The sequence below is a fragment of the Marmota marmota genome, unplaced genomic scaffold (genome assembly GCF_001458135.2).
Source record: "Marmota marmota marmota unplaced genomic scaffold, marMar, whole genome shotgun sequence".
In the NCBI taxonomy this organism is placed as follows: domain Eukaryota; kingdom Metazoa; phylum Chordata; class Mammalia; order Rodentia; family Sciuridae; genus Marmota; species Marmota marmota.
Genome location: NW_025999944.1, coordinates 6,931,296 through 6,949,639, shown reverse-complemented (window position 1 = coordinate 6,949,639; position 18,344 = coordinate 6,931,296). Strand labels below are relative to the sequence as shown.

The 18,344-nt window shown below is 39.0% G+C and overlaps 1 non-coding gene across 1 annotated transcript; it reads left to right on the top strand.

The window, feature by feature from the left end:
• The first annotated feature begins 3,917 nt into the window (after window positions 1-3,917).
• Window positions 3,918-3,987, top strand: Trnal-caa. Its single transcript has one exon. It is a non-coding gene; the product is annotated as a tRNA-Leu (tRNA).
• Window positions 3,988-18,344: the final 14,357 nt, after the last annotated feature.

Below are 18,344 nucleotides of genomic sequence, written 5' to 3'. Positions count from 1 at the left end.
TTGTCCCCCCCCCCTTTTCTTTCTTTTTAACAAGACCGAGAATTAAAACTGGCGGGAGCCTGGGGGGGGGCCTCTACCACTGAGCATATCCCCAGTCCTTTTTTAAAAAACATATGTTTTATTTTGAGGGCTGGGGTTGTGGCTCAGCGGTAGATGCGGGGCCCTGGGTTCGATCCTCAGCACCATATAAAAATAAATAAGCAAAAGGTATTGTGTCCAATCACAACTAAAAAATAAAATATATTTTTTTAAAAACACATATGTTTTATTTTGAGACAGGGTCTGTAAGTTGCCCAGGCTACCCTGGAAATTTAGATCCTGCTGCCTCAGCCCCCCAAGTTGCTGGGAATACAGGCATGTGCACCATGCCCCGCTGGCAATACTTTAAGAATATTTTTTTGTCTAAATTCATGATATTGAATATAGATTTATCATTTTCTCCACTATTTTATATCATCTACCTTTTATATCATTGTTCCTATGAATGCACAAAAAATGTTTTATGTACCAAACTTCCTCTTTACCATGGACTGTAATGTTCCTGGGTAGCATTTTTTTTTTTTATGTTTATCTTTCTTGGGGGGAGGGAGTTTCCAAGTTTCTTAATCTGTGAGTTGATGTTTTTCACTGCATTTGAGAAAATATCAGCCTTTTTTTTTTTTACCCTTCCCCTTTTTTAGCCACTTCTTGGTCTCCATTTCCACATGTAACGCGTATTTTTCTGTAGGTCACTGAGATACTTTTCCTTCATTTCTTTCAGTTCCTTTCTCCTTTCGATTTTTTAAAAAATCTCTCTTCCAGCTCACTTTCTTCTGCTATGTTTAATTTCTCTTATGATTATCCAAGTGAATTTTTCATATCAGATAGTGGAATTGGGGGTTCTAAAATGCCCATTTGGTTCCTGTTTTACATCATATATATGTTGAAATAGTCCATTTTCCCTTCATGTTGACTGTTTTTTTTTTGTTTGTTTGTTTGTTTTTGTTTTGCAGAACCCAACACAACACTGAGTTGCTTAGCACTTTGCTCTTGCTGAGTGAGGCTGGCTTTGAACTCGCTGCTGGTGTGTGCCACCTCACCTGGCCCAACATATATTTTAAAAATTCCTTCAAAGTGATTCTCTTGTGAATCAGCATTAAGAACCACTGGAAGTGAGAGACTTTACCTCGAAGGAAGACCTATTTGAGGAGGAAAAGAGCAGACAGTGTTTATTAGTCCCTTGCTTACAATACTTTTTTAAGAATTTATTGATCATTGATTATGTACCAATCATAATGTCTACAAAGGTTAAAATACGTAGAACCTGCTCCAAGAAACTTGCACTTCTGCAGGGAAACAGTAAAACGGTTATAATAAAATGCAATATTGACTGGGTGTATTAAGATGTCCATATCCCTATGAGCTTGTATTTTGCTTCAGAGGAAAAAACATGCTTAGAATAAATCAGGAAAAAGGAATAGAGGAGAAGAGAAAGGAAGAAAATCAGGAGGGGCTAGGGTTGCAGCCCAGTGGTAGAGTGCTTGCCTAGCAGGTGTGAGGCCCTGGGTTCAATTCTCAGCACTACATATAAATGAATAAAATAAAGGTCCATTGACAACTAAAAATATATTTAAAAATTACTCAGGAGAATTTCTCAGACTTTATTTACAAAGACAACAGGGGCGATAACATAGACAACAGTAGAAATTTTAGCTACGCAAACAATAAACATACCTTCCAAGCCAGATGAACATAAAGCCTCATGCAAAAGTTCTCCTTAGCTCAAGTCCTTTACCCAGTTCATTTTTTCAACAAAAATTATGTAAAAATAGTAAAGACACCACGTGGGCTCTCTCTCATCCACAGAACAGGGTAGAGGATAGCACAGCGTGCCTGCAGAGTTGCTAATCAAGACTTCTGAAGACCAAGCAGGAAGCAGGTCTGATTTTATTGCACAGTTACCATGTACATATACTCAGGCAGTAGCTAAGCAGATTACAGGCAGCCACCAAAGCAATTTCAGCTAACGGTCCTTGTATCGAGAAATCGAGGTGCAGGCAGTGGAGCAACCGCAGGACTGCAACACATGGCCTCACACCCAGGGCTGTGCCTATGGGTAAGTGGCCTGCTGCTCACGTGCTCAAATGGAACCACCATTTGACCCAGGTATCCCATTTTTAGGTTTATACCCAAAGGACTTAAAATCAGCATATTACAGTGACAAGGCCACATCCATGTTTACAGCAGCTCAACTCACAATTGCTAAACTGTGGAGCCAACCTAGGTGCCCTGCAACAGATGAATGGATAAAGAAAATGTGGTATACATACAAAATGGAATATTACTCAGTCTTAAAGAAGAATGAAATTATGGCATTTTCAGGCAAATGGAGACTATCGTGCTAAGCGAAATAAGCCATTCCCCAAAATCCAAAGGCCAAATGTTTTCTCTGATTTGTGGATGCTAACTCACAATAAGGGTGGTGGTGAAGGAGTTGAGGGAAGAATAGAGTTACTTTAGATTAGGTAGAGGGGTGTGAAGGGAAGGGAAGTATATGGGGGTAGGAACATAGTAGACTGAATCAGACATCATTATCCTATTGTATATGATTGTACATCATGTACAATCAGAAAAATGAGAAATCATACTCCATTTATGTATGATATATCATGGTGCATTCTGCTGTCATATATAACTAATTAAAACAAAAATTTTTTTTAAAAAAAGAACAGTGGAAGGGCTGGGGTTGTGGCTCAGAGGTAAAGTGCTTGACTAGCAAACATGAGGCACTGGGTTTGATCCTCAGCAGCATATAAAATACAATAAAGGTATTATGTCCACCTATAACTAAAAAATAGATATTAAAAAAGAACAGTGGAACAATTTTAGAAGGAGTAACATGTAATGGATACCTCGGAAGGAAAAAAAGGTGTGTGTGGGGGGCGGAACAGAAGCAAAATCAATGACCAACACCAGCTTGCAGATCTATGAAATTGTGCAAATAGCAAACAAGAGGGAAAACCCGCCCCGCAAACTACACGTGGACATTCCTCAAGCTGCACATAAACAAAGAAAAAGAAAATATTGAAAGAAGACAGAGATGTACAAGGCCCCAAGCTAGATTCCCCTCTGAGGGTGGGGGGGGGGATGGAAATTGAGAGAAAAACCATCTTTCTGCATAAAGCAAAGAAAAGAAGAACATTGTGCTTCTATTGAGGAAAGTATGCAAGCAGGAGGCAGGCTGAGTGAAAGGATGAAGGTCTAGAAGAAAAAAAAATCTACCAACACAGAATTCAGTATCCAGGAAAAATATGAAACAGAAGTGAACAAGAAATAAAGACTCTCTTAGGAAAAAAAAAAAACTGAGAGAATTTGTGGTCCGTAGACCTGCCTTGCAAGAAATGTTTTTGAAAATTTCTTCAGAAGAAGGAAAATGGCGTAAGTCAAAAACTCAGATTTATAAAGGAAAACTAAGAGCACAGAAGGAATAAGTGAAAGTCAGATGAAGTTCTTTAGTTTACTTATTCTTTGTTTTTGGGGTGAGGGGACTGTGGACTGGGCATTGAACCCAGGAGTGCTTTACCACTGAGCTACATCCCAAGCCCTTTCGATTGTTTTATTTTGAGATAGGATCTTGCTGAATCTCTGTGGGACTTGATAAATTGCTGAGGCTGGTCTCAGGCTTGGGATCCTCCTGCCTCAGCCTCCTGAGTCACTGGGATTACAGGTGAGCACCACCATGCCTAGCTATTTTATTTATTCTTGCTTGATCTAACAGATAAAGTTTTGTTCAAAGTAATAATAGCAACACTTAATCTAGTAATCATAACTTGTTGATAACTGCAACGAATGATAGCAATGTCATAAGGAATAGAGGGAAGAATTGAGACCACACTGTTTTAAGTTACTTCTACTATTCACGAAGATACGTAGCTGGGGGTATAGCTCAGTTGGTAAAGTGCGTGCCTCAAATGCACAAGAACCTGGGTTCAATCCCCAGCAGCACCACACACACACACACAAAAACAAACAAACAAACAAACAAAAAAAAAAACACACACATACACAAAGGCCAAAACAGAAGCCCAAAATCAAAAACAAAGATCAAAGGAAACAAACAAGACAGTAAAAATCATGGTAGACAATTAACTGTATCAACAATTATAGTACATCAATGATATAAATCACCTTTTAAAAGATAATTATTCTCAGAGTAAATAAACAAACAAAACTCAACTACATGGTGTTTCAGAAAAAAGTCCAATCAATTTAGGCAAACATTGATTAAAAGCAGATGGGTTGAGAAAGATACACCATGTTAACCCTAACCCTGCACACAGATATGATGTAATGTCTGGAATAACCATTCTAGACAGGTGGAATAGCTATATTAATTTCAGACAAAGCAGACTTTAGAGTTGGGAGATTTATCAGAGATGAAGAGGAGCAATATATAACAACAAGAAGGTTAATTTTCCAGAAAGACATCAAAATTCCTTATGTGTATGCACAGCACAAGACTGACACGATGTGGGAGGCAGAATCTGACAGAACTGGAAAGAGAAATAGAAGAATCCAGTAGAATCCAATATTATAGATGGAGATTTCAACAGCCATCTATTGATAATGAAAAGACCAAGCTTGTAGAAAATCAGTGAGGACACAGTTGAACTCCACACCATCTATCAGCTGGGTCTAATTGACATTCATAGAATATTTCATCCAACAACCAAAGAATACATATTATTGTGAGGCTCCCTTGGAATATTCATCAAGATAGACCATGTTCTGGGCCACGAAACACATATTTACAAAATGTAAAGGATATAAATCATACCAAGTATACTCTCAGACACCAATGGAATTAAACTACAAATGTACAAAAGAAAGATAAAGGGAAAGCCCTAAAATGCTTGGAGAATAAACAACACACGTCTAAATATCATATAGATCAATGAAGAAGATAGAAAAATTAAAAGAAAAATTGAAAATCTACAGCTAACCTAAGCTAGATGCTTTCACACTAAAATCAGGAACAACACAAGAATGTCCACTCACACCATTCCTAGTCAATTTGATCCTAGAAGTTAATGCATACACACTGAGAAGGTAAAAATAAAAATTTCTGATTACAGACGACAGGATCAACTATGTAAAAAAAAAAAAGCCATAGAATTATCATCATTATCAAGAACAAAAAGCTCTTAGAACCAAGAGTCAATTATAATAAGGTTTCAGAATATAATGTTTACACACAAACTCCAATAGTCTTATATATGAGCAATGAGCAAGTGGAACTTGAATTAAAAACATATCATTAATATTTTTGCCAAAAATAGAAAAATGAATACTTAGGCACAAACTAACAAAATATGCACATGACTTAGAAAGTAAGTCTGATATAAAATCTAATAAAAGTCAAAATAAATGGAGAGATAGTCCATGTACATGGAGATGAAGACTCAATATTGTCAAGCTGTGAGTTCTTCCCAATTTCATTTATACATTCCATGCAATTTCACAATGCAGAGAATGAATGAAAAGACAAGTTACAGACTGAGAAACTTGGCTAAATTCTGATCTGATAAGGAACTGGAATCCCAAATATACAAGGGACTCTTAAAATTCAACAATAAATAAATGAAAAACCCAACTTAAAAATGGGTCAAAGATATGAACAGACACTTCAGGTATTTTGTCAGAGCAATAAAGAGCTCACTGACACAGCCTATTATTGCAAAACTTTTCAGCACAATAGTAGTAAACTGCTCCATCAGGATCAAGTGGGATTTATTGCTGGAATGCAGGGATAGTTCGACAGATGAAAATTAATCAATGTAATGAACACATTACAGAATGAAAGGCAAAACCCACATTATCATCCTTGCCTCCATTAATGCAGAAAAATCATTTAACAAAATTCAACAAAAATATTCAACAAACTAGGAATAGAAGAAAATGACCTCAATATAATAAAAGCCATACATGAAAATTTAAAAAGTTGACATATTTAAGAATAAAATGCTAAAAGATTTCGTTATCTGAGGAACAAGACATGAAGTGACACTATTCCATTTCTATTCAAACTAGTATAGACAGTTTTAGCCAGAGCAATTAGACAAGAGAAATAAAGTCATTTAAATTAGAAAGGAAAAATAAAATTATCTCTGTTGTTGATGACATAATCTTATGTGTAGAAAATTCCAAAGATGCTGCAAAAATCTATTAGAATGAATAAACAAATTCAGAGCATTGCAGAAAAATAAGTCAACATAAAAATTGGTTTTTCCTGTACACTATCAATAAACAACCCAAAAAGAGAATTAAGAAAGCAACTCTATTTATAATAGCCTACAAATACCAGAAATAAACCACAGCAGGGAGACAAAAGATCTGTACAGGTAAAACTAAAAAGAAATGAAAGAAAATGTTAGTGAATGAAAAGGTCTTCCATACTCATGGATTATATGACTCAGTATTGCTAGAATGTCAGGATTACTGATGTGTTTTACTCATCTACTCCACTGATATCTTTATGATTTCTGATCCCTACCTGCTCTCCCTTATTTTGCTCTAGCTTTCACATATGAGAGAAAACATTGAATTTCTGAGTCTGGCTTATGTCCATTTACTAGAAAATGCCATAATTTCATTCTTCTTTATGACTGAGCAAAACTCCATTATGGGATAAGAGACAAAGGGGTTGTGAAATTTGGGAGGAGATTCATTTACCTGTTTCCTCATGTTTTCAGAGATCTTGTACAAACACTGAGATAGATTCCCCTTCCTCTTTCATACACAAGTCCTTTCGTGTGTAGTTATCTATTTCATCCTGGGTCTGCTCTCTGTTTTTGATGTGTGAGTAGATATCCATAAGGGAACCTGATGTCCCCCTCTGATTATTCCCTCTTGGGGCCTGATGGCTGGTTTGGGTTTTTTCTCTCCCCAAGTCCATCTGTTGAAGTATTGTTAGATTGTGTGTGGCATTAGATTTGTTGTTACTTGGCTGAGTTGAGGATATTTTTCAGTATCAGGGTCTCTACTCTGTGAACTTAAAATGTCCCAATAACTTTCTAGCCCCTCTTAGGGGAAGCAGAGAGCCAGGGATAGCACTAATGTTAGCAACAGCTGTACAACTTTAAGACAAATGTTCAAAGTCTACTGGGATGTCTATAGCACTAATTGCCACCTATATAGAAAAGGTGGGGTCAGCATTTAACATCAGCACCAACAGTAAAACAAACAAACAAACAAAAAACTGTGGACTAGATCAGGCATTAAGCAGCAGGTATCTACTATATCATCCACTGTATTATTAATCACAACAACAGAAATTGGTAGGAATTACATAAACTATATTATTCTATTAGTGGGATTATGGTTTCTTTTCTTTTTTAAAAAATCTTTAATATTTATTTATTTATTTTAGTTTTCGGTGGACACAACATCTTTGTTTGTATGTGGTGCTGAGGATCCAACCCGGGCCTCACGCATGCCAGGCGAGCGCACTACCGCTTGAGCCACATCCCCAGCCCCTTATGGTTTCTTAAGTGAAGAGAAAATAGGGCAGGAAGGCAAGAGAGAGCTTGAAATATTTAGAAATGTGAACAGAGGAGAGGCAGGAGAGAGGTAGAAGGTGATGACTATAAAGAAGGAGAAATAAAAATGTAACTAAAAGTAATTAAAAATGAAAGAGAAGAAGAGAGAATAGGAAAACTTGGTAATTAGTGGTGGAAGAGAGTGAAGAAGAGGCAATAAGGACAAACCTAAGGTACAAACAAACAAGCAAATGTAAGACCTGAACAACTCAAACTGACGCATAATTATACCCCACCGAAGTCAAACCAAGGCTAAATAATAAACAGATCCCATGGCAGAAGAAAGCAATTGAAATGAAAGTTAAATTATATGAATATGTATATTTTGCAGAATGGAAAAAAGTAAAAATAATAAAATTATTTTTGAACAAAAATTTTAAAGGGCACAAATATGAAAAAAATAGGGGGAATATGGGGAAAAAAAGAAAAAAAAATCTTAATCATGAATAAAGGGCTCGTTTCCACTGAGGTGGTCAAAACTGTTGGCAGAGATGGACTTTCGTTGTTTATATTTATTTTGGGGCTCTGTAACCCTTGGGTCAAGGACAGAGGTTTGCTAAGTTTTGATCTTGTGGATTAGCTCTCAGTAGCTCTCCCACTGGAGGGTGGATTAACCCATAAATGCTGGCAAACTGCCTTCTTGGAACGGGAGTGGTGAGGCGTCCTAAACTGGAAGCTCCAGTGGCTGGGGTTTAGTCTCGACTGGTCTTTGGAACTCTTTTGGGGCCTGAGATTTGACCCTTGACCTCTACTGCTGGAGAGGTGCCTCTCGCTCGGCAGGACCTCTGGATTTCAGGGGCCTCTGGTAAAACGCACTTTTAGGGCACAGGAAGAACTAAACGTCCCCGGGTTTCACATTCACACTACCACTATGAATGGCGGTGTCAGCCCTTGGGTGCAGACGCTCCGTGTGGCCTTTACGGCGTCTCCCCATAGCTCTCATGGGGCACCAGAGCTCGGGAGCTTTCTCCTTGGAATCCAGAGCCCGTTTGCTCCAGGCACAGTGTTCTTGGGGCCTATTTCAACCACTCTGGTGCAGGCACTCTGGGGATCAGGTCAGGTGACTGCTGGGTTCGCTGGCTGCCTCCTTTAGGAGTCCTCTCTCTCCTCTGGCCGCCGAGCTCGGTGCTTATAAGTGGTTCCTGCGCCCACGACTCCAATTCCCGCTCCACTACCTGTCCATGGTGAGCACTTGGGTCAATTTTTACTCAACCACTTCCTCTACCAACTTCTCACAGCTTCCCCAAGCCCATCTCCCCCCATCTGCTGTCCTCTGTCTCTGCCTGAGCTCCCCCTCCCTTCAGCAGAGGCGACTGTCACCACTGTCAGTCAAGCTGGTGCGTCTCTGATGGATTATTTCTTTATTATGTTCTCAGTTTCTGCCTCTCTCTATCTCTGTGGTTTCTTTTCAGCCCAGCGTTAAGTTTGTGAGTTCCCTTAGTCACCCACCTCAGTGAGCCTCCCACTTTTGAGGCCGGTGCTAAGGAAGGGCCTCCCCCCTCAAATGGGCCACCTTTTCTCCCTGAGTTTTACTTTTAAGTCTTTTGAGAAAAAAAAATCCTTAAAGTTGTTCTCAAGAGGAAATAATCAAAGCATGAAATCTGTTACTTTCTAAAAGTAGGGAAACGACACTTTACAGGTGCAGAGGCCGCCTTCCCTGTTTGCAGAGTGTCTGGTGGAGCACATGCCCAGCTTTTCTCATCTCTTCAAGCTTTGAAGCCTCTATCAGAAAATCCTGTTTGTGGCTTGCACTGCAGATCATGAAAGCACTTTTCCTCCTGAAGCTGTGGGTTTCTGGCATTTCATCTCAGACTAAGCACTGAAAAGCAAAGCAAAGCTAGCTGCCTTCATGAAATATATGAATCAAAAGTGTCACGGGGAAAATGCTTCCGATCAACTCCAGGGCTGCAGATGCCCGCGAGCTTCCTGTTTCCCAATCCAAAAGAAAGAACATGAGGGTTTGGGATATTTTATTACTCACACACTCTTTGGTGACAGTAGGCCGGGATACAGTGGAGAGCTGCCCCATATCTCTAAGCAGGAGGAATATATATAGGATAGGCTGCAGGCCCATTGCACAGCTGGAGTTCTTCAGATGGTTTTTGTTTTAAATTTTATTCGTTCTTTTTAGTTACACATGACAGTAGAATGCATTTTGACATATTATACATAGTGGAGTATAACTTCCCATTCTTGTGGTTGTACATGATGCGGAGTGACACTGGCTGTGTATTCATGTATGAACATAGGGGATGACCCACGCATTTGACTGTCTTTCCTATTCCCACCCCCCCTTTCCTTTCATTGCCCTTTGTCTAATCCAGTGAACTTCTGTTCTTCCTTCCCCCACCTGCTTGTTGTGAGTTAGCATCCGCATATGAGAGAACATTTGGCCTTTGTTTTTTGGGGATTGGCTTTTTTCACTCAGCATGATAGTCTCCAGTTCCATCCATTTACTGGCAAATGCGGTAATTTCATTCTTCGGTATGGCTGAGTAGTATTCCATTGTGTATATATACCACATTTTCTTTATCCACTCATCTGTTGAAGGGCAACTAGATTGTTATTGTGAATTGAGCTGCTATAAACATTGATGTGGACATGTCAACAGAGTATGCTGATTTTTAAGTCTTTTGGGTATATCCTAAGGAGTGGGATAACTGGGTCAAATGGTGGTTCCATTCCAAGTTTTCTGAGGAATTTTCATACTGCATTCCAGAGTGGTTGAAGCCATTTGCAGTCCCACCAGAAATGAATGAGTGTACCTTATCCCCCACATCCTCCCCAACGTTTATTGTTACTTGTGTTCTTGATAATTATTATTCTGAATGGAGTGAGATGGAATCTCAGTGTAGTTTTAACTTGCATTTCTCCAGTTGCTAGAGATGTTGAACATTTTTTCATGTATTTGTTGACCATTGTATTTCTTCTTCTGTGAAGTGCCTGTTCAGTTACTTTGCCCGTATCTTGATTGGGTTATTTGGTTTTTTGGCATTAAGCTTTTTTAAGTTCTTTATATGTTCTGGAGATGAATGCTTTATCTGAGGTGAAGATAGCAAGATTTTTCTTCCATTCTGTAGGCTCTTTCTTCACATTATTGATTGTTTCCTTTGCTGTGAAGAAGCTTTTTAGGTTAATACTATCCCATTTGTTGATTCTTGATTTTACTTGTGCTTTAGGAGTGATGTTGAGGAATTTGGTTTCTATGCCAAGGTTTGGGCCTACATTTTTTCCTAGTAGGCACAGGGTCTCTGGTCTAATGCCTAGGTCCTTGATCCACTTTGAGTTGAGTTTTATGCAGGGTGAGAGAGAAGGGTTTAATTTCATTTTGCTACATATGGATTTCCCAGAACCATTTATTGAAGAGGCTGTCACTTCTCCAAGGTATGTTTATGGCGCCTTTGTCTAGTATGAGATAATTGTATTTGTGTGGGTTTGTCACTGTGTCTTCTATTCTGTACCATTGGTCTTTATATCTGTTTTGGTGCCAATACCATGCCGTTTTGTTATTATAGCTCTGTAGTATAATTTAAGGTCTGGTATTGTGCTGGCTGCTGCTTCACTTTTCTCACTTAGGATTGCTTTGTCTATTCTGGGCCTCTTATTTTTCCAAATGAATTTCATCACTGCCTTTTCAATTTCTATGAAGAATGTCATTGGACTTTTAATAGGAATTGCATTAAATCTGTATAGTGCTTTTGGTAGTATGGCGATTTTGACAATATTAATTCTGCCTATACCAGAACATGGGAGATCTTTCCATCTTCTAAGGTTTTCTTCCGTTTCTTTCTTTATTGACTTCTGTAGTTCTTGTTGTAGAGGTCTTCCACCTCTTTTGTTAGATTGATTCCCAAGTATTTTATTTTTTTCAAGGGTTTTATGAATGGGATAGTTTTCCTAATTTCTCTTTTAGTTGATTTATCACTAATGTATAGGAACATAATTGATTTATGGGTGTTATTTTTATATCCAGCTATTTTTCTGAATTCATCTATGAGTTCTAGAAGTTTCCTGGTGGAGTTTTTTGGGTCTTCTAAATAGACAATCATTTCATGGGCAAAAAGGGATAGTTTGAATTCTTCTTTTACTGTTCTTATACCTTTAATTTCTTTCTGGTGTCTAATTGCTCTGGCTAGAGTTTCAAGGACTAGAATATAGGTGGTGAAGAAGGGCTTCTCTATCTTGTTCCAGTTTTTAGAGGGAATGCTTTCCATTTTCCTCCATTTAGAATGATATTGACCTTGGGTTTAGCATATATAACTTCTACAATGTTGAGGTATATTCCTACCCATCCCTAGGTTTTGCTGGTGTTTTGAACATGAATGATGCTGTATTTTGTCAAATGCTTTTTCTGCATCTATTGAGATAATCATGTGATTCTTGTCTTTAAGTCTGTTGATGTGATAAATTACTTTCATTGATTTTTGGATATTGAACCAACTTTGCATCCCTGGGATGAACCCCACTTGATTGTGGTGCACTATGTCTTTAATATTATTAGTTTTTGAATGTGATTTGCCAGTATTTTATTAGGAATTTTTGCATCTATATTCATGTGAGATATTGGTCTGAAGTTGTATTTCCTTGATGTGTCTTTGCCTGATTTGGTGATACTAGCTTCATAGAATGAGTTTGTGTTCCTGCCTTTTCTGTTTCATGGAATGATTTGAGAAGGATTGGTGTCAGTTCTTTTTTGAGGGTCTGGAAGAACTCAGCTGAGAATCTGTCTGGTCCTGGGCTTTTTCCTTTGTTACAGGGCTTTTGGTGCCATCTTTAATTTCTTTGCTTGAAATTGATCTGTTTGAATTTTCTAGGGCTCTCCTGATTCAATTTGGGTAGGTCATATGTTTCTACTGGAAATTTGTTGATGTCTTCAAGATTTTCTATTTTATTAATGTATAAATTTTTAAATAGTTTCTGATTATTGTCTGTATTTTAGTAGTGTCCATCATGATATTTTCTTTTTCATCATGAATTTTAGTAATTTGAGTTATTTCTCTCTTTCTCTTCATTAGCTTGGCTAAGGGTTTATCAATTTTATTTATTGTTTTCAAAGAAACCAACTTTTTGTCGATTTGGGGGTTTGTTTTTTTTTTGTTTTAGTTTCATTTATTTCAGCTTTTATTTTGGTTATTTCTTGTCTTCTACTACTTTTAGTGTTGGTTTGCTTTTCTTTTTCTAGGGCTTTGAAATATAATGTTAGGTTATTTATTTGGTGACTTTCTATCCTTTTAATGAATGAGCTCAATGCAAAGAACTTTCCTCTTAGAACTGTCACAGAGATTTTGATATTTTGTATTGTTATTCTCATTTACCTCTAAGCATTTTTTTTATTTCACCTTGGTTTCTTCCATTAGCCATTGGCCATTCATTCATATTATGTAGTCTCCAGGTATTAAAGTAGCTTCTACTTTTAATTTAATCATTGATTTATAATTTCATTCCATTATGATCTGATAGAATACAAGGTATTATCTCTACTTTTAGTATTTCTAAGAGTTGCTTTGGGGCCTAAGACATTACATATTTTAGAGAAGTCTCCATGTGCTGCTGAAAAGAAAGTATACTCAGTCTTTGTTAGATGAAATATTCTATATGTCTGTTAAGTCTAAATTATTAATTGTACTTTTTAGTTCTATAGCTTCTTTATTTAGTTTTTGTTTGGAGGATCTATCCAGTGGAGACAGAAATGTGTTAAAGTCACCCATTATTATTGTGTTGTGATCTATTTGATTCTTGAAATTGAGAAGGGTTTGTTTGATGTACATAGGTGCTCCATTGTTTGGGGCATTAGTATTTTACAATTCTTATGTCTTGTTGATGTATAACTCCCTTTGATAGTTTTCACTTTTATTTTTCATTTCTTCTCCATAAAATATTTTATTGAATATGTTCGGTAGTGCAGGTTTTCTAGTTGTGAATTCTTTTAACTTTTGTTTATTATTGAAGGTTTTTATTTCATCATCGATTCTGAACCTTTATTTTGCTGGGTATAGGATTCTTTGTTCGCATCCATTTTCTTTCAGAGCATTGCATATGTTATTTCAGAACCTCCTAGCTTTCAGGGTCTGAGTTGAGAAATTAGCTGAGATCTGATTACATATAGGTTTTCCCCTGTATGTAATCTGATATTTTTATCTCACAGCCTTTAAAATTCCATCCTTATTCTGTATGTTAGGCATTTTCATTATAATGTGCCTTGGTGTGGGTCTGTTGTAATTTTGTGTATTTGTGGTCCTGTAAGCCTCAGTATCTGTTTTTTCATTACATTCTTTAGGTTTAGGAAATTTTCTGTTATGATTTCATTGAAAAGACTTCCATTCTTTGGTTTGTATCTCCAAGCCTTCATCTATCCCAACAAATCTTAAATTTGGTCTTTTTAGGTAATCCCATATTTCTTGGGAGTTAATATTTTTTATCCATGGTCATCTTTATTTTCATTATTATAGCTGGGTATGGTGGAGCACACCGCTAATCCCAGCGGCTCAGGAGGCTGAGGCAGGAGGATCACAAGTTCAAAGCCAGCCTCAGCAAAAGTGAGGGGCTAAGCAACTCAGTGGGACCCTGTCTCTAAATAAAATACAAAATAGGGCTGGGGATGTGGCTCAGTGGTTGAGAGCCCCTGAGTTCAATCCCCGGTAAAAAGATTATATTTGTCTTCATTGCCTAAAACTCTATATTCCACATGGTCTAGATGTTGGTGATGCTTTCCATTGGATTTCTAATTTGGTTTATTGAGTCTTTCATCTTGAGGATTTCGGTTTGATTTTCTTTTCAGAACCTCTCTCTCTTTATTGAAGTGTATTTCCTGTATTTTCTCTCTGATTTCACTCCTTACATAGTCCTCTACTCACAGATTAGTTCAACTATGTACATTTTAAACTCCTTATCTGACATTTCTTTCTCTGTGGTGTCAATAGATTCTGTTATTTAAGTATCTTGGTTTGTTTGGGGCAATTTGTTCCCTTGCTTTTTCATGTTGTTTGTGTGTCTACCCCATATAACAGTATGGATATGAGGCAGTAGAGTTTCCATCCTGTAGACTTATAATGTCCCTGAAGGTTTCCAGTTCCTCACCATTTAGGGGGAGACAAATAATAACAATAACCAATGCAGACAATATACAGCATTAAACCAAATAGTTCCTGTTATGACATCTACAATACCATCACAATAAATAGAAATGATATGATCAGTTATTGCCTACAATAAAAATAGTAATTGCAAAAGTGTTTGCAATTTCAAAAGGTGGACAGAGAAAGAACAGAAATGATGTTGAATGTGATGATTGTGAGGGAGGAGGAGAGAAGAAAAAGTAAAAAATTAAAGGAAGAATGAAAACAAAGAGCAAAAGAGATTGACTGTTAGCAGAAGAAAAGAAAAACAGATAAGTGGGAGAAAAAATATGTAAATATATATGAAGTAAAATTTTAAAAATAAAAGTATTCAAAACAAAACTGAAATATAATAATCAAACATCCTAGTCTCAAAAAACTGATACATGAAAAAGTACTGGTTTCCAAAATGCTAGAAATAAGAAAAAAAATACAAATAAGTATAAATGTTCATGAACCTTTAAGGTCACAATTAAACAGAAAAGAAAAACAGGGAAAAAGAAATCTCGATGAAAACTTAAAGCATTGTTTATGTAGGAGCTCAGAAGTTTCTCAACTTCCCTTCTCAGCCGCATTAGGTGGGGTTTCCTGGAGTGTGGTGCTTGCTCCACCCTCAGGTGTGAGAGAGGCAATCCCGTAGGTGGAACTCCTGGATGGGGGGTGGTCAGGCTTTGATGGGCTCCAGGCTCTTTGCTGAATGCCTGTTGGTCTGGAGATTTTAAATCAGTGCACCTCCTGAGCCCAGAAATTGCAGGCCCATGCTGGATCTCCCCTGGTTGCACTCATATAATGGAGGATCCAATCCTTAGTCTACTCTCTCATCTGTGGACCCCACATTTTCTGGTCTTGGGTTTAGTATCCAAACTCAATCTCTCCCATCCCTGAACTTTTAAGTTCCCAGCCAGGGGGTCTCTCCCAGCTGGCTGACAAACAGCCAGATTGGAGGGGGTGGGGTAGAGCCGGGTGGGTTTCCACAACCAGTTTTCCCCTTTGTGAACCTTTCTCCCTGTGTGATTTTCTCCTGGTCATTTAGGCACAGTCTCTGTCATGCAGTGTGGGTTTGTCAGACCTGTATTTCAGGCCAGACTCAGGTGTGCCAGGAATCGACTCCCTCAGCTGCTGGTGCAAAATGGTTTCTTCCTCTGTGCCTCGCACACTGCCAGGACAGATTCACCTTCTTTCCCATACAAGAATATTGAACAGTCCATATTTCAGTTTAGTTGGGTAGTGTCGTTGAGCTCTAAACTCCTGTTACCCAGACGTGCCGGGGCCTCCTAAAAATAAGGGTTCCTTTAATTCCCTTATCCCTTCACTTTGCTCATGTAGGGACCACTCTGGGTGTGGCAGCAGCTGTGGTGCTGGGGATTTCTTCCTTCTTAAAGTCTTCAGAGAATTTTTAAATCACAATGCAAGCTTTCCTAGGCACCCATGAGCATTTATCCCAACAGTTTCCCCAAGCAGAATTTGGGTTTTTTTGGGGGGTGGGGTGCGTATTGGAGATTGAACCCAGGGGCACTTTACTATCAAGGTAAATCCTCAGCACTTCTTTTTTTTTTTTTTTTTGAGGCAAGGTCTTGATACATTGCCAAAGGTCTTGCTAAATTGTTGAAGCTGGCCTCAAGCTTGCAATCCTCTTGCCTCAGCTTCCTGAGTTGTTGGGGTCATAGGTGTGTGCCACCCTGCCCAGCTCAGAATTTTCTTCTTGTCCTGCCTAGGCCATTACTTAGCTTTCTTTTGACATTTGGAAGTTTTTTGGTTTTTATTTTTAAATACAGAAGAGTTATTTTTGGAAGTCTTTAGTGAACAGAAAAAGTCTGTATGATTATTGACTTGATTTCAATTTTTGAAAAACATTTATTATAGTAATCCATAAATAACTATTTTAATCATCTCAAAGTATTTGGAATGCTTATCACTAAAACAATAAAGCTTTCAGCCAGGAAAAAAAAAATGACATCTTTGCTCCTTCCAAGTTTTGACAACTATTGGTAGATCTGCTGCAAATATCTATGTGCAGGTATTTTGTGTGTAAATAGATTTTCAATACATTTCAATAAATGCCAACCAATTGCTGGATTGTGTGGAAAGAGAATGTGTAGTTTTGTGCAAAAACATCAAACTTTTTCAAAGTAGCTGCACCAGTTTGCATCCTGTCATAGTTTGGCCATTGGATGTCCCCCAAGAACCCATATGTTGAAGAATTATATGATAATTGATAACTGATAATATGTTAAAGGCTTTGTCCTCATGAAGTGGCACCCCCTTTCTCCACAGAAAAGCCCTCTTCACCGTGGCTGATTTTAGGACTGTCAGCAAGAGTCCATTGTAGATAAACTTCCTATGTTCATGTCACCCTGTTTACTTGGCCATTGTCTGAGAAGATACCAGCACTCCAGGTGCTGGACACCCCCTTACTAGTTTTCACAAACGTATCCAGTATAGTACTTTGAAGAAATGTGCAAACAAGGCCTCTGGCCTTGAGCTGGGCTTCACAGAGATGTCTACATTTTTAAGATAAGTTACAATTGGGCTCCATGGTAACAGCTGGCAGGGGGAGGAAAGAAAGGGGAGAAGAAGCTCTCCCCTTCTCAGGTGTTGTCCTTGAAGAGTTAACTTGCCCAGAAGAGTGAAAGGAAAAGCTGCTTTTATGTGAACTTCTGCAGACTGTAAACCTCTGAGCCCCTCCCCTTACATGCTGGGTAGAAAACTCTGAAACTTCCTGAACTCGGGGTTCAGGCTGTGCCCTCTGAACCTGGCTGCAGCCAAATAAAACTGTTTCCTGCTATCTTTGGTGCCTTGCCTCATTTGTCCTTACAACATTTTTGGTGACCCAGATGGGACAGAGGAGGTAAGGAAGGCTATTCTGCCTCTCTTGTCTCCAGGGACTGGCTTCCCTGGGGTGATGGGGGACAGCGGTCCCCTTGGCACGCCCAGGCCACTCTTGGCTTGAAGGATGATCGACTCACCCAGTGCCCAGGCCACTCTTGGCCTGAAGGATGATCGACTCACCCAGTGCCCTGGGGCTGCCACCCCGGAGCACAACAGAACCCACAGGCGCAGGAACCAGAATTAGGGTTTTGGAGCACCACCCATATGAACAGGTAGGACCCTGGTCCATTTGGTTTTGTAGCCCACCTGACTTCCCCTTCGAGGCCTAAGCAGGTGGAGAGAGGCTTGATCACCCTCTGTTGGGTCCCTAGTACCCTCCAAAGTGGTTGGAGCTGAAACGGACCCGGGGAGTCGCCCAAGTAGTCTCTGTTCGGGGTCAGCGAGCAGAGGGGACACCGTGACTCCCTTTTCTGTTTGGTTTGGAATTGTTGGAATTTGGGCGGTATAGAAATTCTGTCCTGGCCATGTCTGTGTGAAAGTGTGTGAATGAGACAGACAAAGGGAAGGGTTCCGACCCAACCCGAGGGCCGAAGCGAGTGCAGAGTCCTGATCCGCGGTTCCGTGGCACCTCATACAGTCTATGGCGGAATTTCCCCAACCAATGTCTAGGTGAAAGCTCCAGGTCGGGGGCTGATACCGACCCACAAGGCTAAGAGGGCCCTAAGTCCCCGCGAGGGGAGCAGCTGGAGATGGACGAAGCGAGTCTTGTCCTAAGTGTGTTTTGTTCTAAGCGTGCGACACTGATGTAGGGTGGAACACAGGA